The sequence below is a fragment of the Antechinus flavipes genome, chromosome 4 (assembly GCF_016432865.1).
Source record: "Antechinus flavipes isolate AdamAnt ecotype Samford, QLD, Australia chromosome 4, AdamAnt_v2, whole genome shotgun sequence".
Classification (NCBI taxonomy): domain Eukaryota; kingdom Metazoa; phylum Chordata; class Mammalia; order Dasyuromorphia; family Dasyuridae; genus Antechinus; species Antechinus flavipes.
The window spans coordinates 148,982,375-148,989,856 of record NC_067401.1 but is presented as its reverse complement, the minus strand read 5'-3'; the positions used below and the strand labels follow the sequence as shown (position 1 = coordinate 148,989,856).

Here is a 7,482-nt window from a genome sequence, read left to right as displayed (position 1 = left end):
TGTACAGAATTTATTATATATGAAATAGAAATTCCCTGTTAGATAAAGAATCTTTTTTTCCCCCTTGGTGTATAATTGTCTGTACAGAAGTGAAAATTTTGGGGAAAAGGGTTTAAAATAAAAATTAAAAAAAATGCATGCACTCCATGGGACTTCTTTTTCAATATATAATCAAATTAGGAATGAGAGTGTTTAAAAATTCAGAATGAATGAAACTAAATACACATGTGTTTATGTATCTATCCAATGGGAAATTATTTTTTGGTGGCTAATCGGTTGGGGGGAAGAAATTGGGATTGTAAAAATCAAAATTTTTTAATTAAATTTTTAAAAATATGGGCTAGATGGAGAGAGCTTCATTATGACTAATCAGAATTCTTTGGGGTAGAGAATGCTTAAAAACAGAATTAAAAAAAAAAAATGTACTGCACCAATATGATTCTTTCTTGGTGGCCAATCACTTCTGCGGAGAGGAGAGATAATATATGGGGCTTCTTTAATCAGGACTCTTTAGAGTTGAGACTGTTTACAAGCTCAAAACGGAAAAAAAATTTTTAAAAAAAATATATATGTACATAATGGAGACTTTTCTGGGTGCTTACTGGCGGGGGGAGTCCAGAGTAAAAAATAAAAATAAAAAATGGACATGACCTGGGAGAAGGCTTTTTTTTTTTTTTTTTTAATGGCTTAATCAGAGTTCAGAGCCAAAAAAAAAAAAAAAAAAAGAGAGAGAGAAAACGAGCGGTTGCTCCACCCCAGATGGGACTCGAACCCACAATCCCTGGCTTAGGAGGCCAGTGCCTTATCCATTAGGCCACTGGGGCTTCCTGTAGCGAGCTGCAGATCACATGCCTCTTCATCGTCGCAGCGCGCGCCGGCTCCTTTCCACCTGGACTCGAGAGTGGGGGATGGGGCCCAAAGGTCTAAGAACCCGAGCCGTGGCTCTCTAAGGTTCAGAAACGCTAGCCACAGAATTGGCGACTTCAGTGAGGTCCTCTTCCCTCAAACCCACGTCTTAATAACCACCAGGGATAGCGTCGGCGCGGAAGTCTCCGGAGAAGGCCGTTTGGATCCAGGGGACGCGTATTGCGCTCGCGCGAGCTCTTTGCTGAAGCCTCTTGCAGTTTGTGAGATACTCTCGTGGTATCTTCTTGTTTGTTTCAAAATGTTGCAACCATTTGAATGCAAACTAAGGATTATTTTCTATTCCGAGATTCCCAGCCCCCCGAAATTAAAACAATTCGACCACGAAGGGACTCGAACCCTCAATCTTCTGATCCGAAGTCAGACGCCTTATCCATTAGGCCACGCGGTCCCTATGGAAAACCGCCTTGAAAGAAATTAGTTACTTGGATTAAGTGGAGGAGGGTGTGATTTTTCTGCAGGAAAGTCCTCGGATTTTTCCAGGATCCCCAGGGATGCAGTGCACCATAAGCACTGAGTTCGAGATGGGCTTGCATTTCAGTTTTTCTCTCCATTTCCTCATACCCCGACGACGTTCCTGCTTCTCATCTACCTTCAAAATGAAAGACCCTCCCTCCCACCGTCCCTTCCAGGTTTGCATTTAGAATAGAGAAAAAGCCCATGCATCCCAGGTCTTTTCATCCTACCTGGATGAAACCACTATGGGAGGGGTTTGTAAGGTGACCGCGTGGCCTAATGGATAAGGCGTCTGACTTCGGATCAGAAGATTGAGGGTTCGAGTCCCTTCGTGGTCGATCGTCATTTTAGCGTGGAGTTAAACTGAGCAAATCCGTCTGCTGATCTTTCCAGAATTCTGGATCGTAGATCTCCCGTCTGTATTAGAGAATTCTTCCCAAAGCGGCGAGCTGGACACTCGTTCTGATCTGGATCTCTCCTTGGCGGCACATAAATATGCGTCTTAACTGCGTCCAAGTGCATGTGTGACGATGGCCTGGTGAAATATTAAGCCGTGCGAAGCTTCTTCCTGCAAGTGCGTAGCATCACATATCCTCTCCAGTGCAATCCTCTGAGATAAAATTCGGGAGCCCATCCGTGCAATTTGATGATCTAGATCAAAGCCAGCGGACGCACCTCAGCTTTGGTATAACCATTCGAAAGGGGAGGGTCTGGATTCGAAAACGCTAATGGAACGTTGCCATGGATACAAAGTCATACGTGGAAATAGCAAGATGGTAGCTAAAGAGTGCAGCCCTATTGCTGAGCCAAGTCTTGTCCAGAAAGAGGTTGATAACCAATCGGTTCAACTCACTTTGGTTTGGCAAGACCACGTGACACTCCCCTCCCCTCCCCCATTTTCTCCTGTCCCAATGGCCTAATGGTTAAGGCGCTAGTCTCCTAAGCAAACTCTTATAGGTTCGAGATTTCTAGTGGGGAAATTTTCCTCCCGTTTTCCAATCGAAAATAAAATCCCTGAATGTCATTCTCTTGCTGTGTGTCCATTCCTCGAGGCTGACCCTAGATTTACTGGGTCCAGTTTCCTATCCAAAAGCAGATTTGCATTTCTTGCTTTCCAAACAAGCACTGAGCCTTTCCCTAGCATACACCACCTCTTACTGGTTGTTTCTTGTAGTGCAAGTGAGGGAGATTTCTGTACAAGATTTATCGGTTAGTGAGTCAAATGTTCAGTTCGTATTCAGGGATAGGCCCGCATTCAGACTCGCGTAAATTAGCGCCCTTTCAAGGGAACCCTGTGGGGGTCTGGGGGATGCGCTGAGGAGGCCCCACCGCCCTGCTGGTTGCGCCCGAGTCCCTCCTTAGGTATCCCTGGGAACCAGGTTTGCTTCAGAACCTCAGTTTAGGAAGAACTGAACCTTTCCTGAACAATTGCCTAAGCTTCGGGAGCACAGTCTGAGCACCTCCATAAGCAGCTCTGTGCTTAACTTCCAGACACATTGGTGATGAACTCAAGCTAAAGAATGTTTTGCTTAATTATGCATATTTATTATAGGGTGATTGTTTTTCTCAATGGGGATGGGTAGGAGAGAGAAGGAAGGAAGGAAGGGAGGGAGGGAAGGAGGGAGGCAGGAAGGAAGGAAAGATGGAAGGAAGGGAGGGAGGGAGGGAAGGAGAATTTTTAAAAAATGAATGCACAGGAAACAGCAGTAAGATCAAAAGGAATCACAGACCAAACAAGACAACTTGTTAATAATATTAGATAATAATAGCTATCATCTATATATTACTTTAAGATTTGCAAAGTGCTTCTTCACAACAAACCTGGAAAGTGAGTTATTATCCCCCTCTTACAAATGAGAAAACTGAGGCAGGTAGAAGCTAAATGACTTGCCCAGAGTCATCTAAGTGTCTAAGCCACAATTTGAATTCAGGTCTTCCTGATCTGTGTCCAGTGCTCTAACCATCATAGTTTCTTGAACTAATCCTATTTTTCTGTTTTACTGTGGGTGATGGAAATGCCCATTTTATTTCATGTTATTAGGTTCAGAAGTTTTCTTTTAAATTATATATTCTTTGAGGATAGGGACTCATGGATTTTTCTTCCTTTTTATTTTTTTAATCTCCAGTGTTTAGCACAATGCTTTGCACGTGGTAAGTTCTTAATAAATGTTTATTGAATTGAATTCATTGAAAAACCGCTTTCTTATCCTTTTCTTGAAAGACTAACTCTCCCTATTATTTTATTTGCCCCAAACTCTCAAGCTGATGGTACTAAACAGAGAGACAGACGACATACTTCCTAACTGACAGTTTAATCTGAGTGTTTCCCAGGAAGAAGTCTTTCAGAAAACGGAAGGGAAGGATCTCAAGGAGAAACCTCAGACCTCAGTACCAAAATCCTTGGAGAGAATGCCATCAGAATGGCACTCATTGATGGAGAAAGAGACTCAGGTTGTAGTGAGAGAGGCAGCTTCCAGGACATGAAGCAGAACCCATCCACCTAAGAGATTCACCGGCAGTGTGACTTTCTGGTAGTTTGCTTTTTTTTTTTCCCTAAGGGCTGGTGCTCTATCTACTACACCAAAAAGCTGCCCCTAATAATTTATTATTTTAATTACTTCTGCTACATAGTTAAATTCTTGTTTATTCTCCCTATTGATATGACCAGCCTAATCTCTGCATGCCCATGGTCGCCAGCCAGAAACCACCTTTCCTTCTATTAAGCATGACACTCCCAACATTATCGGCTCTTGTGGCTTAGAAGCCAATAAAAGGCACTATCCAAGGATGAGCCTTGTGTGGTAAGAAGCCAGCTTCCCATGCTCCCTGATACGTAACCAGAATGGCACATGCTCTGACCAGGAGAAGGGTCTCATTTCATCTGAATAAGTGAAAAAACCAATGTTCCCCCAAAATAAGCAATAAAACATACTTCTTCATTCATTCCCCAAGGAACAGCTAGGATACATAGAACACTATATGCAAAGTCTCATTTACTTTCTTGTCTTTGTCACAAGGGAAGTTTCAATCCAGAGATAGTATAGGAATGAATAATGTAAAGATAAAAACATCAATAAAACATCTGGGGGAGGGGGGTTTTTATCTTATTCTATTTAGTATTGTATTTTCCCCCAATTACATGTAAAACAATTGTTGTTTTGTTTTGTTTGAAAGGAAAACTGTCTTTGGATTGAGTCTTTAGAGAGCTTCAAGAAATGAATTTCTATGAATATATAAGGATTGTTAGAAATTTAAAATAAGATATAATATATTGAATTATTTGTTATTTAGGGGAGGGGATTTGGGGTAAGGGAGGGAGAAAAATTTGGAACACAAGATTTTTCTTTTTTCTTTTTCTTTTTTTAATAACTTTTTATTGATAGAACCTAGGCCAGGGTAATTTTTTACAGCATTATCCCTTGCATTCACTTCTGTTCCGATTTTTCCCCTCCCTCCCTCCACCCCCTCCCCCAGATAGCAAGCAGTCCTTTACATGTTGAATAGGTTACAGTATATCCTAGATACAATATATGTTTGCAGAACCAAACAGTTTTCTTGTTGCACAGGGAGAATTGAATTCAGAAGGAATAAATAACCCGGGAAGAAAAACAAAAATACAAGCAGTTTATATTCATTTCTCAGTGGAACACAAGGTTTTTCAAGGGTGAAAGTTGAAAACTATTTTTGCATGTATTTTGAAAATAGAAAGGTATTGTTTAAAAAAAGAAAAGAAAAGAAGCTGTAATGGATGGAAAAGAGAGGGGGTAGTGTAAAAGAAACAATAGTTCCTGGCATTGGGTTAAGCTAATTTTCCCCAGATTCTTATTACAACACAGGCTAGACCAATGTTTTCCTTAAAAGATTGAAATTGTCTTTGAGATTTAATCAATCCAGGAGATTAAGGCAATAATTAGGGATATGGTTTTATAGTCAACTAAGGGCATAAAGTGGACATCTCATGAGAAATTAGTATTTCATCACAATTAGCAGATGTGTGCCTGACATTCAAGTTACCTTAATGATCAGAAATATAGAAGAACTAGCTGGCAAATAGATCATCAGGCCTGGGATCAGGGAGACCAGTGTTCAAATCAGGCCTCAGACACTTACTAGCTGTGTGACCTTGGGCAAATCACTTAACTATATTTGCCTCAATTTCCTCATCTGTAAAATGAACTGGAGAAGGAAATGGCAAACCATTCCATTATCTTTGCCAAGAAAAATGGGGTCATTAAGAGTCTTACATGTCTAAACAACAACAGACATCTTACTGTATAGAAATGAAGAAATCCACATGCATCCAAAATAATACTGTATCTCTACTGAATATCTTTTCTAGGCTATGGCTTAGTAAATCTCCTTTTGTTAACTGTCAGATGATCTACAAGTATCTCATTTTCTTCCAGTCTTTAGGTTGAAATACCAGATTGGTCTGAGTTGGGTGACTTTTAATAGATAGTGAAGAAGTAGTAGAATTGTGTATGTAAGGAATAAAATATCTTTGAGGAGTTTGGGAAGTAATCTATGTGTCAAGTTAAATTGTTTTGGCTTTTAAGGCCATAGTGTGATCCAAGACCCCAAATCACTGTTATGGAATTCTTTTCTCATAGATACAGATTAGTGCCCCTCCACACCTACATAAGTTTACAAGAGCAGGAGAAAGAATAGCAGCAAATGCTTTGATTCTCTTGAGTTTGGGGGGGCGGGGGAGGGGGGAGGAGAGAGAGAGAGCGGAGTTTCTATCTCTTCAGGCTTTGGCCATTTCTGACTTCTAATTTCAAGAAAAAAGATGAACAATCCCATTTGTTGGTGAAGAAAATTCTGGGAAGAAATTGATATGGGAGGAGCTAGAGTTTTCATCGTGTCCCTATCTCTGAATTGCTACATTAAGCACTTTAGGGATTTTTCCCTTGGATGAAATGTAAGAACCTCTCTCTGAGTTAAGCTCAATTACTTCACTCCCAAAAAGGAAGAATAACTTCACTTTTTGACTAATATGTATTTTCCTATGCATAATTTTCTGTTTCCTATTGTCTTGATTAAATGAATTTCTTTGCAAATTATTATATATGTTCATTGTGGAATTGTGATTTGGTGTGATCCTGACTCAGGTTACATCAGAAATCTGAAGTGACTGTTTTTCCTTGTTTTCCTTTGATTGGTGGGAATGGAAAAATTAAAAGCTGCTTATTCCAACCTATACTTGACCAGGAATATTCTATAACATCCCTTACAAATAATCCTCCATCCTATGCTTGAAGACCTTTACCAAAGTGGAATTCACCATCTCCCATCCACTTTTAGATACTTCTCATTGAATTTCCTTGCATTGTCCACTTTATTCATATGTTAGTATACTGGTAATAGACTTTCCAAATCCTACCATTCCATTTGGAAGTTTTCTCATGATGTGAGAGTGAACTCTGGGGTTGTAGAAGGGGCAAATGAATTAGACCCAAGTTGTCAAAGTGAATTTTTAGATGAGTTGTACAAGTAAAGATACTATTATTATATGAGACCATTATTATCTGAGCTAGACTCTATAGAGCAGAGTTCTTGCCCTGAATCATGGAAAACATTATTGAAAGACAAATCAGAAAGTTTATGTGCCATCTTCTTAGTCTAAAAAAGACAGTATCTTTTGTTTGTACTTGAAATTATCTAACCCTCTTACATTATTTCTCAATTTAGATCTTCTCTTTTTAATTCTAAATAAACACTAGAAAATACACTTTTGTGGCGTGGGTTATTTATTAACGATGGGTTTAGAAGGAAAAGAGGAAAGGGGGTGATTTTCCCAAAATTTAGATTTGATTCCCTACTCAATAAACTCCAGTAGTTCCCTAATTGCCTCTGGAATAATAATTTTGCTGCCTTCAATCTATTTCTCCAAACTTATTATTTCTCTTCCTACACTCTGTGGTCCAACCAAATTGGCCTTCCTGCTGGTTTCTCACAAAAGATCCTCCATCTTTTATCTCTGTGTATTTACACTGATTATGCCCCATGCCTGGAATATACTGCTATCTCCTTTCAGTCTCTCAGAATCCCTTCTTTCCTTTAAAACTCTATTTAAACACTACTTTCTACTTGAAGCCTTTC

At 39.7% G+C, this 7,482-nt stretch overlaps 3 non-coding genes across 3 annotated transcripts; 1 reads left to right on the top strand and 2 right to left on the bottom strand.

The window, feature by feature from the left end:
- Nucleotides 1–751: 751 nt before the first annotated feature.
- On the bottom strand, nt 752–824 carry TRNAR-CCU (transfer RNA arginine (anticodon CCU)). Its single transcript has one exon. It is a non-coding gene; the product is annotated as a tRNA-Arg (tRNA).
- A 418-nt stretch (nt 825–1,242) lies between these two features.
- TRNAR-UCG (transfer RNA arginine (anticodon UCG)) lies at nt 1,243–1,315 on the bottom strand. The gene has a single exon. It is a non-coding gene; the product is annotated as a tRNA-Arg (tRNA).
- A 330-nt stretch (nt 1,316–1,645) lies between these two features.
- On the top strand, nt 1,646–1,718 carry TRNAR-UCG (transfer RNA arginine (anticodon UCG)). Its single transcript has one exon. It is a non-coding gene; the product is annotated as a tRNA-Arg (tRNA).
- The last annotated feature ends 5,764 nt before the right edge of the window (nt 1,719–7,482 follow it).